This window comes from Lepidochelys kempii, chromosome 4 (assembly GCF_965140285.1).
Source record: "Lepidochelys kempii isolate rLepKem1 chromosome 4, rLepKem1.hap1, whole genome shotgun sequence".
Taxonomy (NCBI): Eukaryota; Metazoa; Chordata; order Testudines; family Cheloniidae; genus Lepidochelys; species Lepidochelys kempii.
In genome coordinates, this window is record NC_136383.1 from 4,741,792 (window position 1) to 4,762,778 (window position 20,987).

General features: G+C 43.0%; 1 protein-coding gene across 29 annotated transcripts in view; it reads left to right on the forward strand.

Moving 5' to 3' along the window:
- The window catches only part of ADGRL3 (adhesion G protein-coupled receptor L3), an 821,427-nt gene that overhangs the window by 137,144 nt on the left and 663,296 nt on the right, over positions 1–20,987 (forward strand). For 28 of the 29 annotated variants that reach the window (XM_073340228.2, XM_073340229.2, XM_073340198.2 and 25 more), the window contains exon 2: positions 14,926–14,992. The exons of the other annotated variant lie outside the window; for it this stretch is intronic. The gene's annotated coding sequence lies outside the window, so the exon portion shown is untranslated. The remainder of the gene's footprint in view (positions 1–14,925; positions 14,993–20,987) is intronic. 29 annotated transcript variants of the gene reach the window in all.

A 20,987-nucleotide genomic window follows, 5' to 3' on the forward strand; every position in this document is an offset into this window, starting at 1 on the left:
TTTCTCAAAACAGCAATAAAACTAAGAACCCTACGTTTAGGAGATGGCCAGGTATGGAAAATATCAGCTGCAAATGAATTGGATTTCCTGAAATTTAGAAGCTGCAGGAAATGTGAGCTTATAATGGGTGCAGAAATTCAGCCTTATCTAGAGTATGCACTACTACACATGTTATACTAGACTATGGGGCAGAATCTCTGCCTCACTCCTGTTCTGGTGTCGAGTTGGCTTTGTGCAAAATATTTTTCATCACCAGAAGTGAAGATATATGTAGCTATTTGTGATTATAGAATCTGTCAAGATCAAATCTAAAACTGAAACCAATCTAGTTTTTGGGAGAGGAAGGCTTGTCCAGTGGTTAGGGCACTAGTCTAGGGTTTGGAAGATCCCGGTTTGATTCCTTGCTTTGCTATGTATTTCCTGCATGACCTTAGACAAGTCACTTAGGCTCTCTCTGCCTCAGTTCCCCATCTGTTAAAGGGAAATAATAGCACTGCCCTACTTTACAGGGATGTTGTGAGGATAAATAAATTAAAGATTATAAAGCTCTCTGAGATCTACTGATAACAAGTACTATGTAGATTCCAATCATTCCATCCAGAGTGTTTATAGAATGTAAATATGTGTGTAATTTAGTATATATATTTAGAAGTGGATGAAAAGGAGCTAAATTATTACCTGAAGCAAATGTGTAAGAACATGTAGTTTTACTTGCTTATGCTTGTTTTCTTACAGATATGCCAGGCTACTAATGATAATACATAATTAAATGAATATTAGATTAAAGGATTTGTAACAAATGCAGATCTAATTGGTTAATCCAGTTATGTTTGTGCATCTAATGTGACCAGAATTTGGTTGTAAAAAAAATACATTTAGATCCCAGACTAGCAAAGCACATTCTTAACTTTAAGCATGTCACTAGTATAACTGCAGCCAGTGAGACTACTCACGCGCTTAAAGTTAGATGTGTGCCTAAGAGATTTACTTGAGGGGACTTAATGCTGTGTTTTAAGCCCTGGTTCAGGATGACACTTAAGCATAGGCTTAGGTCCCACTGAATTCAGTAGGATTTAAGCACATGCTTAAAGTTAAACACGTGTTTAAGTGGTTTCCTGAATTCCCTTAAGTGGTAAATGCATCTGTAAATTGAATGACAAATGAGTGTTCGCCACTGGCTTGAGGTGATAACCCATCCTATCTGAAATGCAAAGAGAAAAGGAAAGCTGGATTTTTGTTATTTGGTCAGGTGTGTCTAATGAAAACTGCAGCTCCCAACCGCAGAACTCTTCTGTCACGGATATTTAAGCAAGTTATTATAACACTTACTCTTGTCCTTTCCCTGAAAAAGTATGGTAAAGATTTGCAAGATGCTTTGTTTATGCTGACTAACTGCAAGCAAAACTTTATCATTTATTTATTTATTTTTAAATTTAGGATGAAACCAAGCAAAGAAATTTAAAAGGCAAACACTTAGGCTGTTTAGAAGCAGTGACCTTGTCAAATACACAGAGAAAATGTGTGTTAGCTGGAATGGTTTATGATCCACTTCTGTGTACCAATACAGGTGGTAATTAGAGTATAGTTGATTTCTCTGGAATGAGAAATGGAATTGATTTGCTTCTTGGTGGCTTTTTATCTGAGGTTTTTTGCCTTTTTTCCCCTCCAGAAAAAGCAGCAGCTTTACTCTAAAAGCCCCAGGGAATATTCAGTGTGTTTAGCTTTTTGTTCAGTGCATTATTAGCACACTGATAAGTTGTCTATTTTGTTATTGGCTTACACCAATCACAGTAGACCCGTCCATATGGGATTCCACACTACAGTGGGATGATACAGGTCAAGGCCAAAACTTTGATCCTTAGATGTCCAAATCCATATTAAGGCATACGATAATACTTGTTATTTATTATGTTCTGATATATTTGTACTACCATAGCGCCTAGGAGACCCCATCAACGACTAGGGCCCCATTGTGCCAGGTGCTGTACAAACACAAATAGCCCAATTTCCAGGCGTCTTGAGCACCTGTAGCTGCCACTGGCTTTAATGAGAGTTGTGGGCCTTCAGCAGCTATAAAAGTCAGGCAACTTTTATGTAGATGCCTCACTGTAGATTTAGGTGCCTAATGCTGAGGCACCCACATTCAAAAAGGTTGGCCAAGCTCTTTTAAGAGTGCTTGCTCCCTTGTGGTTAAGATACATATGACACTTCAGTGTAGAGCTACCAGCAGTACGGGCAGGTGCTGCAGTAATTTTCCCGTAAATCAGACAGTTTGCACCTTGAGGTGTAACATCTCATGAAGCACAAGGGCTTCACACTGTACCAGTGTTATATGGGTAGCTGGGAAGCATGCAGCCCCCGTTCTGAAATGAGATAAAAGAGCTGTGTGTTTTGGGACCTGTAAGTTAGAAATTTAGATCTTCCGAGTTCTCACTAGTTTCGAGCTGTGTGTATTGAGTTTTGTTTTTAGTCTTTGCTGTCACTTTTTGGGGTGAGGGCGGGGGTGAAGAAAATCTTTTTGTTTAAAAGACATATCAAAAAGCTACAGCTGTTTGAAAGTTACTTGGACATATGGCGTATTAGAAATAGTTCCAGCTGAGATGGATTAGCAGGCTGAATTCAAGTGAGGAGGTTAAATATGCAAACTGAATGCAATTTAGCTTATGGTACTGCTGTTCATCATATAGCGGTAGAAATAAAGAAATAACACACACAATAATTTAAGAGTAACTGGAAAAAAAAGGTGAAAACAATAAAAGGCTTCTAATGACATCACATCACACAAGTGATCAAATCCAGGATGATTTAAGTGACTTTCATGACACCTGTACCCAGAGATGTCTTTATGTGTATATCATGTATTTCAGTGTTCTTTTATAATTCACAGGTCAGAATAAAATGATTGCTCACTGCTCCTGTATATTAGTGTGATGTACATTCCGACTATGGGAAGTATTTCCAATAGTTTCCTCTGGTTGAATTTTTACAACTAAAGTGACTTTTAAATGGCTTTAAAATTAGTTTTACACAGCTTTAAAAGCTTGTGGGTTTGCCTGCTCCCACGAAAACCCCAGGGGAGCAGATGATGGTTAGGTGGACACTGTTCAATTTCCTTTACCAAGTTTCCTCTGAATTCTTTAAGCAGAGGTTCCCCAGCATGGAAGAAGCAGGAGTTCTAGTCCCCAAGGCTCTCAGTTCCCCCAAGAGCTTCAGGGATTTCAGGGGATCCGTGAAGGCACAGGACCTCTGCACAGAATCTTTGTGTCTCCACACTGGCTTTGGAACCCTGAGTCCCATTACAGATACCATTAAAACAGTTAATGTTGATAATTGCTTTGTTATCAGGAGGTTTCAGAGTTCCCATTTTGTTCAGATGAATGGGGAAATGGGCTCTTCAGGTTATCTGAAAATTGAGGAATATACAGCATTTTTGTGGGTTGTGATTGTCAAGGTATCTTCGCAAAAAATAGAAAATGGTTGTTTTCTCATAAAAAGCTTGAATTCCACATAATACTTTGAAATTATTGAAAATTCTCAGACCCTTAATCCATGCTATAGGGCAGAATTTCTGATGCATGTGCTTTCAGTAATCCTACTTTTCCACTTGTCACGGTGACCCTCCATCATCTCAGGAATGCATGATTTCTTAAATACATTGCAAAGTCTGGGGCATCCTCTGTTTTTTTTTTTTTTTTTTTTTTTTTTTTTTAAAAGGGGTGGGTCATGGCACACATGAAAATACGGGCCTGCTGGTAGATCCAGGCCGGGCTACGTTGTTTTGAGATGTAACAACTGTTTTCTTTTGTTAGCTGATAATCAGATTTGGGCACCTCTCTTTAGTGCGTGTGATTGAATCAGTCTGTTACAAGGGGAAAATCTGTCCTTCAGTAGGATATTTATGTATCCCCGACTCAGCACTTGCTGAGTTTGCTAATGACACAAACATGGCTGCTCACATGAAGGAAGAATTGTGACTGCTAGAGCATGAGGAATAAAAGGTCAAGATAATTTTACATTTCAGTCACATTTGATGCTAATTTTTAATGATAAACTACATTTTCAGAAGTCCGCTCAGGTGGCATAAATTTCAGTTAAACATATTGGTGTCACGTTAGTAATAAAAAAATATGACAGACCTATCCTGAGGTGAATACTGTGTAGAGAATCAGAGCTAAACATAAATTAGGAGATGAGTTTTCATATAGTGCAATCTTGTCACCAGTGTGGAATCCTTGACTAAGTGTAGTTAACCACTTTCTGACTTTCTCCGCTGTAGCCACTGTAATGCAATGGCCCATGGTGGCACTCTTCTAAGTGAACATCAGCACTTGTATCCCTGGTCAAATGCCCGTGGAAGTCAATGGAAAGACAGCTACTGACATCAATGGGCTTTGGGTCAGACTCTTAAACAGGGCTGTAACAGAGTCGTGGGGCAACACGGGAGGTACGTTTTGCCCCCATGCCGCTGATATGTTAGCCCTGAAGATGGGCGGCATTATGAACAAACCAGCTTTTCTTCCTTCTTGTGATTTCACTTTAACTGGATTGTTGAGGAGCACTGGCAGCTTCAGAGACTTGTTTATTTCAAAGTTGTTTTGAGACATGATCCCTGCATGAGCCCCTTGACTTTGCATGTCGGTAACTTTTCCTTACCCCAGCTAGGAAATATGAACTAGAACAGGTGACCCTCTTAGGTTGCATATTTCTCAGTGCACCGCAACGCCTGTCCAGTTTCCTGTTATAGGATCAGTGAGCTTGATGCCTGTGAAAGGTGCTGGGGTGACAGCACTGAGGAGTGGATTCTTTGGTCAATAAAACTGGGTAGCAGCCCTCTGAACATTCCCAGGCATCACTTCCACTGTGCCTTAGTTGTTCAGTCTTTGGCCTGGGTGCTCACTCTTCCAAGAAGAATGTTAGTTAATATAAGTTGTGTGGGTGCTTTTTTGTGATTTGAAATCCTGTGTAACTAAGGTGGGATTTTCAAAGGGGTCAGTGGGAATTAGGCACTTAAGCCCATCACCTCAAGGGTATTTTGGCATTGTATTCCTAATGAAATCAATGGCAGTGAGGTGCCTAAATACTCTTAGAAACCTGGTCCTGAAACCCTGTTGCAACTCATTATTTGCAATTGACGTTAGTGATCTCAGTCACCCATGTGACTGAACAGCTGTCCAAGTACAATTTCTGGTCACTGCTAACCAAGGTTAAATTGGAACCATCAATTAAACTGGGCAGGGCTCTTTCTTTACCAAACCCTTGAGACACCTCGTTTTCACAGTTCGTCTTTTGCTAATACGCAGTTGGGCTCAAAGATGATGTAAAAGCTTGAGATCTAAATCATAAAGATGCCCAGTGTGTGTGAAAGAGCAAACAGAGAAATAAATAGATAAACATGACTTCTTACTGAAGGACAAGTACAGGACAGTGTTTGTAGTAATTATCTGTGCTGAGGACAGTAGCATTTAAAAAAACACTAGGCAGGCATGAGGAAACAGAGGTGGTATTTTTCGTTTAGGGTCCAGGTGCTTGTTTGGTGTTGTGTGGTAGGTTTACTGTTTTTTGAAGGAATTGTGAGGGTTCTAGATTTTTAGCCTGCTACTTTATTTTATGGCACATTTAAATGTCTATAATATAAATAGCTCTGCCATCAACAGGCATAAATGTCAGGCTATTGACACGTTATAAAGGCACAAATGGAATGTACTCTGGCATGCTGGTTCTGGTGTTGAGACTTAATAGTCCATCTGTATCATTTATCCCAGTGGGAAATAACACAGGATGTTGCCTTGTAATTTTTTACTACTGTATAATAAAATGTAACCATACTAAATGGTGTCTAAGCAAATAACGGCAGATTCTGGCTTGTATCCAGTTTGTCTTCATCACTTAACTTAGTTCAAGTTTTTCCTTTAAGCAGCTATGTATTCTAAAGGTTCTGACTGGATATGGTTTGCATTTGGATTTCTTTTTAATGCGGTAGATAGCGGAGGAGGAGACTGATACCAAGCCAGATCGATCCCTTATCCACCGTAGGTAGAGTCCCTGGAGTGAGACAGGCGATAGATTCGTCCCTCCATGTTTTCATTTACAGACTAAATCCACGGTCTCTGCCCTGCATTTCTGTCGTAATGCCTACTCTAGAACTTTAATGCCTGTGCCACATGTCCCGACAGTGGCACTTGGATAGCCTTGCTACGAGAAATAGGTTAAGGGTTTTCTTCGGCAGCGAGAAGAAATTGCATATGTCCCCCAGCTCGTGTGGACTAGACAACACCATGCAAATGAATATAGAGACTGGGCTTTGGTGAAGTCTTGGTTACATTTCACTCCTCGAGTGTTACTGTTCCAGTGACGCCACGATGAAGTGAGCTGTAGCTCACAAAAGCTTATGCTCAAATATATTGGTTAGTCTCTAAGGTGCCACAAGTACTCCTTTTCTTTTTGCGAATACAGACTAACACGGCTGCTACTCTGAAACCTGCCACTAGGAATATGGACTGTTTTCCACTTTCCAGACTTCGCTACTTACATTTTACATCATCAGTCTAAAGTGCCAGTTTCCTTTCCCCCTCAGTGCTTGTGCTGCCTCGAATGGGTTTGAGGCAAAGTTAGACTAGTTGGGTCACTGGCCAGGAGGCAGTGCTGCCAGGCCCAGTGCAACCACTAGGCGAACTAGGCGGTCGCCCAGGGTGTCAAGTGGTTGGGGGCGGCCAAAAGCGCACTCTGGGGAGGCAGTGGAGCGGAGGTGAGCTGGGGCAGGGGGGCGCGGGGAGGGCCGCCTGCAGCAAGTAATGGGGGGAGAGGCGACGCATAGGGGAACCGCTCCCTGCCCCGGCTCACTTCTGCTCCACCTCCTCCCCTGAGCACCACCCTGCTCTGCTTCTCTCCCTCCCAGGCTTGCGTGCCAAACAGCTGATTGGCGCCGCAAGCCTGGGAGACGGGAGAAGCGGTGGTGTGCTTGGGGAGGAGGCAGAGCAGAGGGGAGCTGCCGCACGTGGCTCCCCGGGCCGAGGGAGGGGGCAGCAGGGAGCAAAACATCCTTGCACCGGCCCTGAGTGCTGCACGCAGAAGCCATACCCAATCTGCCTATGTACCTCTGTAAACCTTGCCCTTTTCCCCTGTCCCGCACTAATCCATAGACAACAGCCTCTCCTGAACCATAGTCTGCTCTCTGTTTCCCACTGAGAGAATGCCTCACCTCCCAAACAGGATTTTGCTGCACCTAGGAGTCAACCTGCCCTGCCCTGCCCCTGGCCCGTTGGTAGAGACATACCCTACTCTTCTTCCTCTCTACCCCACTGTGAGAGAGACAGCCCTCCTTTGCTTTGCTTGTTAGCTTCGCCCTCCTGTCCCGCCTGCCTCTCTTCTGCAGCTGGTTAGCTTTGTAGGGTTGATGTTTTTCAGGGGAATCGTTGCTCTGGGGGTGTGTGTTGCTGATGATATTCCTGGTGTTTCTTGGTTTGTGTTTCTCGGGTGGAAGACAGTAAGGCGGCAGTTCACTGATCAGGTCATGTTGCCTCATTGCTGGCCAAATGTGGTCAGGCTTCCCTGTATCTCCCAGAGTCACTGGAAAAGCCTCCCTTTGAGATGCAGTCACATGCTCTCCAGCCTATGGATTTTGGTACATTCCTTCCTTTGCTGCACTTCAAAATGGAGGCAGCCGCTAGGGAAACAGGTTTTGCAGAAAATTACTAGATGTAACGCAATATTGACTTGGAGGAGCAGCCCAAGGGCAGTCTGCCTAATGTAAAGACAGTGACCCCTTTAAAGTCAGTGCCCAAAGCAGCACTCTCTGGGATGGTGGGTGCCTCTGTGCTGTTCCCTGCTATCCAATTTGGTTTTAAGATACCAAATGAGCCCCTAGTGTCAGATGTTAGATAATGTTCAGCATCCATTTTGGCACTTGAGCAAATCTGGCCCTTGTTTAGGTGTCTAGATGGATGCTGAGCACTTTCGAACATCTGGCCCTTAATATTGCAAGTGTAGAAAAATACAAAAACATTATTCTGTGTGTATTAGCGTACTGCACATTTGTATAAAGAGACAATTAACACTGAAATGAGAGAGGCTTTTGAGTCATCAAGTAGATGCAACAGACTGTATCATTTTCTTGATTTTCATTTTAATTAGGATTAATCATTTTTATCTCCTAAATACTTCACCAGGAATTTACACGAAGCAGAAGAGTTTGGAGAGTGTTGTGCCAACATAATACCCAGTGCTTGAAGAAGAGCTGTTAAAAGATATTGCTGGGAAATCGCTGTTAACTTAGCTGTAAATATTGCATAGTTCCAAACTGTGGGTCAAATACTGCTCTCCTACATGTATGAACAATCCCTATGAGCTGCAGTAGGGCTCAGTCTAGGGTGAAATCCTGGCCCCATTGATGTTAGTATGCACTGCATATATTTTTCAGAGGGCAGAATTTCACTTTGGAATCTAAGCTGCTTACAGGGATGGTGTGCCTTTTCCTCTGGTTGGCTTTCTGTGTTTTATAATATACAACAAAGAGTCTTGCCATGGGAAGAAAAAACTGCTGTGTGCGCCGGAGGTGAAAATTCTGCCCTGTAATTTGATCTTTTTAAAAATGTGTAATTTTCTTAAACTGTAGAAATTGTAAATATTTCCTGCTAACTCTAGCAGAACAAAATTTGATCTGCAGTGGACCCAAAGGGATGTGTCATGGATAGGTTCTAAGCTTGCAGTACGTTCACATAGTGAGTTTGAAAATCATTAGGCATTAGAGCAAGGAGGAGAGCGACACAGAGAGAGAGAGAGAGAGAGAGAGACAGAAAGCAAAAATTGCTGAAGAGGAAATTGTTCGGGAAACATACCAAGTTATCCTTCGGTTGGGGAATGAGCTGCTCTGTTCTTTACCCGCAGAAGTGTTAAAATGAGAGCCAGCAGCCCCTCTGCTTCGAATCATTAATCTGTTATGTCTGTGCTGTATTTAGATTGCTAGACTGAATCCTCATTTGGCCACTATGGGCCTGTGTCTGTTCCAGGTGAAGTTAATGCGAGTTTACCATTCATTTAATTGAGAGCAGGATTGGTGTTACTGTAATGCACCATGTTACAGAGGATAATGTACAGCGCTGTGATACGCAGTCATAGTGGTAGGCTCTAACATTTTTTAAATGGTAAACCAAAGTAATCCATAATATGAGTTGCAGCCAGTTGCCTCTAATTCTTGCCAAAGATTAATTTAGCATTGCTATTAATATTTTATGTGCTAACATTGTTCGTGAAGGCTAAAAGCTTTATTCATTTTGCACACTTTTACCTTTATCCATCCTTTTTTTGTGAAACACGAAATTCTTTCTCCTTTTCAGATTAATTGTATAGAAGGAAGTTTAATAAAATTCCAGCTACACTGTGTTTGAAAGACTTTGCTAGTAATCTGCAGAAAATATATCACATTTATTTTGACATTAGTATGATAGATTTTCAGGAGAAAGATAGTTAGAAATGTAACCTTTTGTAATATCACTGGTTACATATTAATATTTTAAGTATCTAAACACATACATATGAGGGACTTGAGTTTCTGACTTGCAAATGTTACTGTAGATTTACAGTACATAATCCTATTAAAATTTAAGAGCATTAGATAAAATGGCCGATTTACCTTGATATTTGTGCATATCTAGCTGGACCATTTCTTTAAAGTTGTAAACATGAGGCTGAGAAGAATGTATGAGCAATCAGCCTCTCTGTGGAAAGTGGCAATTGAAGAAGAAAGAGCTAAGGAGATAGATGTGTCTCTAATATACCCAGCAAGTGTGAAACCGTTCCTTTGGAAGATAAAAGAAAAGGGCAGGGGTAGCAGCGTCCGTGTGGTGAGAGGAGTCGTTTTTTCTTTACAGGAGTGTTGCAGAAATTCATGCATAGTAAGTGTGAGAAGTAGACTTACTGACGCCATCACAGCATCCTGTTTTAGCGCTTGACCCACCTTGTATTGGCAGGGCTGAATTGAGGACATCTGTGGCCCTACACCCACCCTATGTGGGGACCCGTGCTTGTCCCACCTAAATGGGAGCTGAGCTCTGGTGTAAGTTGAGCTTCACATGCATGGCAGCTGAGCACTCTTGAAAATTTTACCCTTGGTGTAACTGTATTAACCATGTTTCATTCATGTTGCTGCATATGAGAGCTAGGTACAGTATGAATTGTTTGATCTTCACTTTGCATTTGATCAGTCACGTTGATTAGTAGTTGACCAGCCTTATTACTGGAGATGCAGCATGACCTAGTGGCTAGGAAGCTGCACTGGGAGATAGGAGAGCTGGATTTTATTCCTGAGTCTGCTGTAGACCTGCTGTGTGAGCTTTAGCAAGTGCAACCCCCCTCTCCATGCATTTATTTCCCCTCCCACCTTTTGCACATCTTATCTATTTAGGGATGGGAGGGATAGTTCAGTGGTTTGAGCATTGGCCTGCTAAACCCAGGGTTGTGAGTTCAATCCTTGAGGGGGCCATTTAGGGATCTGGGCAAAAAATTGGGGATTGGTCCTGCTTTGAGCAGGGGGTTGGACTAGATGACCTCCTTCCAACCCTGAGATTCTATCTAGATTGTAAGCTCCTTGAGGTTTTTTGTTGGTTGGTTGGTTGGGTTTTTTGTTTGTTTGTTTTTTGAGACCAAAAAAGCTCTGATCTCTGTTGAACCTTCTAGGGGCTACTGTAATGCTGCTAATAATTGTTAACTTTAATAGCGGTCATCAAAATAGTTCCATAGTGGAGGATGGTAATATTTGTGGTTTGAAAAGCATGTTTGTTAATGTAATTCAAGCAGGCTGAAGTTCATATCGTGATCCACAGGACTGGTACAGCAAGGGAAATGACAATGGAAACTTCCCTACACTATCCCATGATTGGTTTTCGCCATGACCTGGATCTAGGAGTTCTTGAGATTGAGTGGCTGTTCGTTTCTTTCGGCTGAGACTTAGTGATAAGGGTGGTGGTTTTTGTGTTGTGGGCAGCAATCTACCATATGTAGGACCAACACTGAATATTTGTAACATCTCGCCAGTTAAAACTAAACTGAACACACCAGATAAACTGAACCAAATCTCCTTCCTTAGAAGTTTTTAAGGTCAGGCTTGACAAAGCCCTGGCTGGGATAATTTAATTGGGGATGGGTCCTGCTTTTGAGCAGGGGGTTGGACTAGATGACCTCCTGAGGTCCCTTCCAACCCTGATATTCTATGATTCTATGAAATGCATTTTGTAGAACATTAGCATCGTGCGCCTCATTCACTGAGTTCACTTATTAATTTACAAAACTCACAACAACCTCAATTTTGAAGTGTGATTTTTTTCTCGGGCATCTAATTTGAGGCACATTAAAGGCTTTCATTATTAGAGATTGGGTGCTTGGCACCTTTAAGGTGTCTGAAGTTGGGCACCCAAAATTGAGACTCACTTTTGGAAGTTTAGGCCAGTGGGTCTCCCAGCATTCGTGTGAATGTTCAGCAGTCTTCTGTTTTGCAGCATTGGTGGAGTAAAACAACCTATGCTGACATCATCTATATCTTGTTAAATTGGTAGAGTAGATGACATTTATCATTGCTTCTTCTAATCATACCGTCTGGGGTGGTGTGAAAGTTAGGAAGCCACAATAGTTTTAGATTAATTATCTTCATCTTGGCACAAGTAGAGGTTGAGTGGTGCCCTTGCTCCATTTACACAAATGCATTAGCAGAGAATATGGAGACATGAACCTTTAGAGAACCAGCAAGACCATTAGCAGGAGTTGACTGCGTTGATGCAGCTGTGCTATCCATTTAGCATTAATCTTTGCAGTTGTGCCTGAGTGTAGATTATTTAGATTGTTCCCGCACTGTGCAATGTGGGATGGAGTGAGAGAGACAAGATTCCCCACTTAACATGGCTCTTCATCAAAGAGTCCTGGGTGATGCTGCTTGTCAAAGTTCCAAGATGCACTTGGAATCTGTTGTCAGGCTGCAAACAACTGAGTTAGAAACAACAAATGGTTTCTGAGAACACATTGGTCAAGTGATGAGATGGGGGACTAAGATTTAGGGAGTGGCTAGCTTGAGTAGGATGGGGTGAGAGGGAACTTCCGGTCTGTGTGGGGAATTAAACGTAACTCCTCTTAATGTTAACGAGAGTCAGCGTTAAAACTACACCTGCTGTATTTAAACTGTATCCTGGGGAGAACAGGATGGGATATAACATACTTTCCATGAGTTTGGATTCAGAGTCATCTGATGCCCTAGCAGTTCCTCTGCCAAATACTTTGCAAAGTATGTCCAGCACACATCCATTTCATTGGTTCCTTCTGTGATTAAAATAACAAAAGGAATCCCCAAACTACATATGAAATCAGCATGTGAATACTGTGCAAAGGCCAGCTCAAGGTTATGGATCTGGAATTTGTGGGGAAGAATATTCTGAAGCCAACACTCTCGTGTTATAAAAGAAGATGCGTGGGGGTGAGGGGAAACATGCACTGAATGGGAAACTGACACAACAGACACAACATAAAACCCTGTACATTGTGCTACCTGTACAATTTTATATACAGGGAAGTGTGAAATCAGGGGTGTTGTAAATGAAATTAAGAGCCTGTTGTTTGAATTTTATTTGAAAAATTGTTGCCAGGTAATTGGGAGGCAAACTAATATTGACTTCTTGAGACTATTATGGCAAACCATTGTTTCTGCCATATAGTGCTGCAGTCAGATAAGTTATTCTCCAGTGTTTTTTTGAAGCATAGTGTAGTGGCTACTATAATATATAACTGCCATAGTCCAACTAAATCACACTTTTTCTAGAAAAGATGTTCCTCTTGAGGTGTTGCATAGTCTATTTTGCACTTGTAAAACCATATTTCCTTCTCAAAATCATCCACTTTGAATCAAATTCCAAGACCAGAAGCAATTAGCATCTGGTTCTTTCATGTGCAGGGTAAAATGACAGCTAACTTTACCTTGAGCCCAAGTACACAATTCTTTCTTGTTGGCTAGATGACCTCCTGAGGTCCCTTCCCACCCTGATAGTCTGTGAGGCTAAGTCCACACTTAGGTTCCTAGATAAATTTGCCTGATTTTCAAAAGTGCTGAGCATCTTCAGCTATGACTGACTGCTCTTTAGCCTTTCTGTACATCTAACCAAGTAAGCCAGAGTCCTAGGCTAATTGCAAGACCCACCTTTCACAGGGCCAAAGGAGCAGAGGCATATGAAGAGTTGGATTGAAATCCTGGCTTTGCTAAAGTCAAGGACACAACTCCCATTGGCTTCAGTCGGGCCAGGATTTCACCAGTGCCACCTTATATAGCTCCATTAACTGACCAAGATTCAGCATTGTTGCTATCATTTTATTCAGTGGGGTCCTCATTTGTGGACGGATATCCCTATTCAGAATAAGGCTCATTGGGCATCATTTCAAAGGCAAAGAGCCTCTAGTTCCTGGATATGTCTCACTCCAGTGGTGAAATCTGGACCCAGGGAGCCAAAATTCCACTGGTCCATTGGTTGATAGTTCTGAACCCATGGTCCTTGGACCCAGTGGTGGATTAGCTACGGGGCCTGTGCCCCTGGCCAACTCGGGCCTCCTGGAGTCCCGGATGGGCTGGGGAAGCCCTCGCATCCTGACTCAACTTCCAGACAGCAGCAGCGAGGGGAACCCCCGCGCCCCCGACCCTGTTCCCTGGTGGTCGGGCAGGGGAAATCCCCTGCACACCCAACCCTGCTCCCCACCAGTGGGTGGGGGAAGCCCCCCATTCCTCCTGACCCTTACAGAAGCCGGCTGGCCACAAGGGAAGCCCCCAGCACTCCCACCGTGTCCCTGGCAGAAGCTGGTAGGCGGCAGGGAAAGCCCCAGCACCGAGACTCCTGCTGCGGCCCTGGGAACGGAGGTGCTCTTGCTATCTGCCGCAGCCTCAGTGCTGGGGAGCTGTCACTCCCGCTGCGGCCAGGGGATGTGGCGGAGGGACAGAGCACTCTCTGGTCTTGGGGCTGCAGTGCGGGGGAGAGGGGGGCCTTGGGTGCGACTGGGGCGGGGCTAAGGGGAAGGGGCAGAAAAGGGTGGAGCCATGGGCGGGGTCACATGCAGAGGGGCAGAACCACAGGTGGAAGGGGTGGGGACGGGCCCCCCACTTGCTCTGGCTCAGGGCCCCAGGAAACCTTAATCCACGTCTGCTTGGACCATCTCCGGTTTGCAGATCCGACAGTCTGTAGAATGAAATTTCTTGATAAGCACCTAGCAGAGAACTTGGAGTCTGGTAGAGGAGATGACTCAGAAGAAATCTCTTTCCAATGAAATAGTTCATATTATGAAAGATTTAGAGAACTGCTGCTTTTTAGTCCTTGGCAATGACTTCAACTTCATTAACACTGGATTCCATCTTACTGGGACTTAACGGTTTTAATTTGTTTTTGTCATTTTAATATGTGACTCATAAATTAAATAAGTCATTGTCCCCTCCCCTGTACATTATCGAAATGTAACAGATGTGTAAATAAATTAGGAAAGAAAACTGAGGCATAAGAACTTGTTCCTGCACCTCTTGAATGGAACAGCTGATATAAAATGGAAGCAGGCTTGCACCTTAGAACGATATAAATACAAAAATATTTCTGATATGTAAGGTGAGTATGTAGGCCTTTCTTTGCCAGTGTTCTTTTCTTTCTAATCAGCACTGAGAGCTGTCAGTATTTTCTTTAATCTGGGGGAGGTATGCACCATTGTTGCTTTCCTGTAAAAAGACGCGCTGTGTAAATAGTCACATTATAAATGCACATAGTCCTTAATAAACCAGATCTCTGTATCCTGGGAACCCTGCGCTCGTTGGTGTATGTTGTGAACATGTGTCAGAAAAGCATTTTCTTCGCTGTGTAATAAAGTCCTCAGAGGCAAGAGTAAATGAGCCTAATTTTTTTCTTCTTTTTTTTCTTCTTCCAGAAATGCTGATTTCAGTAATTTGCAAAAAATAGCGTATGGATTTTTAGCAACTGAAGAACAAGATAAGGTAATTATTAGTTCATAGAGTCTCGCCTTGTTTGTTAGCTGTTGCAAAGCCTCGGAAGCAGTGGTATAGATAACTGTTCAATGTATCAGACTGTGCAAATCTCTAGCAGCACTGTCATTGCTTATGGTATTAGATAATTTCATTTCACAGGCACAGTCATATTTCTTTATAGTGCTCCTTTCCATAAGAGCAATATGGGAATAAAAGTAACAAAGCAAGATGTGGATGAAATAAAAAGCTGCAGACTATCACACTGTGGAATGATGCAGCATGCATATGGGTTAAAGAAGTGAAAGAGAAAAACTGCTCATATGCGCCAATGAAAAGGGCTGCACAATCATCTACTTGTGCTTTGTTCACCTGGTATAGCTATTCCGTATACTTGTATAGCTTTGGGCAAGTGTGGAGGTCCCTGGTTCAATCTCCAGCATCTAACAAAATGGTGGTCATCCCGCTTGCATGAGCCGTACTGCTCAGGGCAGCTCCTGAATGAAGGGATTGCAAAGAGTAGAAGGGGAACCCATGTACGTCACTATAGCCTTCATCTCTAGTTTCTTTGCCAAGCTGCTCTGCAAGATTGGGAGGGTTTCCTCACCTGATTGGCTTCCTCACCTTACCTCACCTTACCTCACCGCTCTGCGGAGGTCAAGTCACCCATGGCTGGCTTCCATTGGATGGGGAAGGCATTCCTCCCTCTTGTGATTCCAAGGCCTGGAACCAGGAGTGCAGACTTCCCTCTGTGCCAGGATGTAGGGGAGGGAATGGGTCCCAAAGTTTGGAAGTATGTGTTATATACCAGGGTACATAGAACATTCTTACAGCATGTGTGTATGAAGGGGATAATGCATTAGTACAGTCTGGTAATTCGATTGGATTTGTACAGTGCTGGGCCCAGTCTTTCACTTAGATTGTTAAACTCATTTGTCAAATTATAGTTTCAAAGTGGGGAGAAATCAGAGATGCCACAGAGTTTAAAGTGAAAGGAAATACATAGATTGTACATGTGGGATGTTTTTAATATAAATAAACAAACTTTAAGAACTAACCCGCCAGAATATGTAACCAAAATGCAAAGAACCTAAGGAGAGGAAATGTACATGAAGATCAGGAAAGAGCCTGCAGAAACATTTAAGGGATTCTTACAGGATACTATTTCACTGCTCTTTTTTGAAAAATGCAGTGGAGTGATGAATTCTCTACATCTGCGTTGCTGCATCCTTGATAAATTAGCACAATGCACTTCAATAGTGATGAATAAACAAAGACAGCTCAAATAAATAGACTACAATATTACAAGGATATCTTTTGTTATGTAGGCATGTGCATGCTTTAGAAATGTATATATTTCTTGTCTAGAATTAGATCTAGCTCCTCATTCATCAGGAAAGGCTGGTAGAGGGCAGTGTGCTGTGAGAGAAGTGGAGCCTTTGATCACAGCAGAGCCCTGAATAGTGGGGCTTCCTTGATAAGGGCACCCATAAAGAAGCCAGCTAGTAAACAGATCTGAAAACAGGAGAGTTTGAGAGGGAGTTTGTAAGGGGAGTTTGGGGAAGGGGGTGTGTGGTGGTGTGGTTTTGTTTTGTGTGTGGATTGGTTTTTCTCTTGCCAGGAGTTTAGGTGGGAAAACTATGACAGATACAGAGGCAGCAGTGGTTGTGACCCAAGGAATGGAAGAGACAATGAAGATAACCGGATGTGGAAGCTGTGGGATGTACATTATCCTGGAGCAGGGATCCGAAAATAGCTTTGTTTGTTTGTATGAAGTGCTGACTGATGGAGCTTATGGAAGAGAATATCCGAAATCTGGAGATGCAGGTGGAAACTATGGACTGGAGAACTGTCAGGGGAATGTGGCCAATGGAAGCATGTGTCTGGAAGAACCAGGCAGAGGTCAAGACCGGCTAGTGAAGGAGAAATAGAGCTCAGTTACCGGTTTTTGAGTTGGATAATGAAGGCGTGCAGCAGGTAGTCACAGAGGTGGGAGGGCAAGGAAGAAGAGAAGAGTGGACAGTCCTACAAGAAGAGGGGATGAAGCAATGGAGATAGCCAAAGTTTGGAGCCCCTGGAGGATAGAGGATAACTCTTAGAAGATTGCAAGGAAGAACAAAAAGAGAAGAGGACTTGGAGCCAGAAAGAACAGGAGGAGGAAGGCCAGAGAATCACACAAACACCAGGAAGTGGCAAGTCTACATCACTGGGGACTCCCTACTAAGAAGAACGGACAGGCCGATCACCAGAGCTGATCTGGATAACAGAAGGGTGTGCTGTCTGCTGGGAGCTAAGATACAGGACGTGGACCTGAGTCTGAAGCAGATCCTAATGATAGCAGGAAGGAATCCAATTATTGCCCTTCACATAGGAACACATGGTACTGCTAGATTCCTGCTGGAAGGCATCAGGGGAGACTGTGCTAGGCTGGGGAAGATGCTTAAGGAATTGGAGCTCCAGGTGATCTTCAGTGGAAATTTACCTGTCCCCAGAGGAGGAGAATGAAGGTGAGACAAAATGATGACGATCAACAGACGGCTAAGGCAGTGGTGCTATCAGGAGGGCTTTGGGATGTTTGACCGCTGGGAGGCATTCACGGTCAGAGGACTGTTCTGGTAGACTTCTGGGATGGAGGTTGGCATAACTGATTAAAAGAAATTTAAACTAGGAGTTCAGGGGAGACAGATAGGAGATCAAGAAAGAGAGGGTGCATCAATGGAGAAAGGAAAAGCAGAGGGTATGAGAACGGACATTAAGAAGAAAGGTAGTGCCAGTACCGATAATGCTAACAGGTAGGACAACCTTGGTTCACGTGATCATGAGCTAGTTCAGTCTAAACTAAATGGAAGGATAAACAAAAATAAGTCTGCAACCAGCGTCTTTGATTTGAAAAGGGCAAACAAAAAATCAGGGAATTAGGGAGTGGATTGAACTGAAGAACTCAAGGATCTGAGTGTGGAGGAGGTTTGAAATTACTTTGTCAGAGTTTCTGAAGCCTGCATCCCAAGCAAAGGGGGGGACAGGAGAGGAATTCATCGGGGAGGGTTGCAGACCAGCCTGGATGAGCAAGCATCTGTGACATACCAGGGCATAATCCAGACTACTGAGTAGCTGTGTCACGCCTGCCCTGTAGCTTGGGGATCCCTTTACAATGCCTTGCTGCTCACAAACAGCCTCCAGCATGCAAGTCACTTCCAGCTATGTCTGTGTGTGTGCTGCAGCCAGTCAGCCACACCTTGGCTCTCACCAGCCTTACAGATTGCCACAGGGTGACCCCAGCAAACTCCCAGTCCCACATGTTCCCCCAGAAACATATGTCCTGTACTGCCCAGTCCTCTCCTGGATAGTGCAAATACACTGAGTGTGTTATTACTTTAATGGAATAACATGCACAGAACATGTTATCCCACATGGAGTTAGTTACCAGACACTTTAGCTTGAGCACACTGGATTAGAGAAAACAACTTTATTAGCTAGAGAGAGAGAGAGATTTTAAGTGAATACAAGTAATGAGGCATAAAAGTCAGAAATGGTTACAAGGAAAACAAAGAGAAAACACTTACTGCTGCCTAACAGACTACATTAGATTCAAACAAATTTTTCTTACCCCATGCTTTCAGCAGTCTTACTGACCAAATTCTTTAGATCAGGACCCCTCCTCCAGAGTCCAACGGCTGCTTCCCTTGTCTGTTCAGGTGGAGTGAATGTGATGGGGCAAGGAGAGAGAGGGGGTGGTGCCTTGGAGTGTTTCCCCCTGCTTTTTATAGTTTGTCCCCCTCTTGAAAAACATTTCCAGCTGGGAGCAAGGCGACAGAACGTCTGTGTGGAAGGAAACTCCATGCTGTTTCTTTGCTAAGATGTAGATTTTTGCCCTGCCCCCTTTTTCCTGCCAAAGAATGACCACTTAGCAGCTAATGGTCCATCAGCCTTGTTTACACCTGGCTGAGGCGTCTTGAGCTTTATATTCAAGGAACTGGTTTCACCAGTCCCCAGACTTACTTGGAAAACATACTTTTAGTCATGATCTCAGTTTGTTTATAACTTCACATATTATGGTGCTATGTGCACTTTGCCATGATGTTATTGATCCAACATATTAGGATTTTTCAAATGGTACCTTATAAGGCATACTTTGTGAAAAGATTATTTTCATAGTATGTAGGGTGTGAAAACAGGGGCATATTCCATCGTAGCATCTCAAACAGGTTGTTAAGAGAAAGCAGGAATGGAAAATGGGATGGATCAGCAAGGAAGATATCTCTTGGAGGTCAGAAAGTGTAGGGGAGAAGTGAGAACTGCCAAAAGCGAAGCAGAGTTGGACCTTTCAGAGGAATTTAAAACCAATAGTAAAAGTTTCTACAGCTATATGAATAAAGAGAACACAAGGAAAGAAGAAGTGGGACCGTTAAGCATTGAGGATGGGGTGGAGAGTAAAGATAATGTAGGCATGTCTCAACACCTAAATTAATACTTTGTCTCAGGTTTTAATATAGGCGATGAAGAAGGTAGAGGTAGTGGCAGGATGGCTAATGGAAATGAGGATATGGAAATTACCAAATCTGACCTGGAAGTCAAACTGAAGCATTTTAAGGGGACCAAATTGGGGGACCTGGATAATCTCCATCCAAGAATATTAAAGGAACCAGCATATGAAATTGCAAGCCCAATAGCAAGAATTTTTAAGAAAAGGCAAAAAAGTAATCCAGGGAGCTGCAGGCCTGTTAGTTTGACCTCAGTTGTATAGAAGGTTATGGAACAAATTTTGAAAGAGAAAGTAGTTAGGGACATAGAGGTAAGTGGTAATTGGGATAAAATATAGCATGGTTTGTCGAAAGGTAGATCATACCAGACCAACTTCATCTTTTTTTGAGAAGAATAACTAATATTTGTAGACAATAGAAATGCAGTAGATCTAATCTACCTGGATTTCAATAAGGCATTTGATACATTTCCACATAGGGAATTATTAGCTAATTTAGAAGGTGAGGATTAATATGAGAATTGAAAGGTGGATAAGGAACTGGTTAAAGGGGAGACTACAACGGGTCACACTGAAAGGAGAACTGTCAGGCTGCAGGGAGGTTACTAGTGGAGTTCCTCAGGGATCAGTCTTGGGACCAGTCATCATTTTCAGTACTTACTTTGGCACAGTAAGTGGGAGTGTGCTAATAAAATCAGTGGTGACACAAAGTTGGGAGGTGTTGACAATATGGAGGAGGACTGGAATGTCAATACAAGAAGATCTTGACGACCTTGAAAACTGGAGTAATAGAAATGGGATGAAATGTAACAGTGCAAGGTCATGCACTTAATGGCTAACAAGAATTTTTGCCAAAACCTGGGGATGTATCAGTTGGAAGTGACAGAGGAAGAGAAGGACCTGGGTGTATTGGTTGATCACAGGACGACTATGAGCCGCCGATGTGATATGGCCATGAAACAGGCTAATGCAATCCTTGGATACATCAGGCAAGCTATTTATTGTAGAGACAGGGAAGTGTTAGTACCATTATACAAGGAACTGGTGAGACCTCATCTAGAATATTGTGTGCAATTTTCATCTTCCGTGTTTAAGAAAGATTAATTCCAACTAGAACAGGTGCAGAGAAGAGCTACTAGGATGATCAGAGGAATGGAAAACCTCCCTTAAGAGAGAAGACTCAAAGAGCTTGGCTTGTTTAGCCTAACCAAATGAAGGCTGAGGGGAGATATGATCGTTCTCTATACATATACCAGAGGGATGAATACCAGGGAGGGAGATTAGTTATTTAAGCTAGGGACCAATGTGGACACAGGCACAAACGGATATAAACTGGCCATCAACAAGTTTAGGATTGAAATTATATGAAGGTTTGGAAGAGCCTTCCAAGGGAAGAAGTGGGGGCAAACAACCTGATTGGCTTCAACACTGAGCTTGATAAATTAATGGAGGGGGGTGGTATGAAGAAACGGGCTACAATGGCATGTGACCCACCTGTGACTGCTGGTAGCAAATATCTCCAACAGC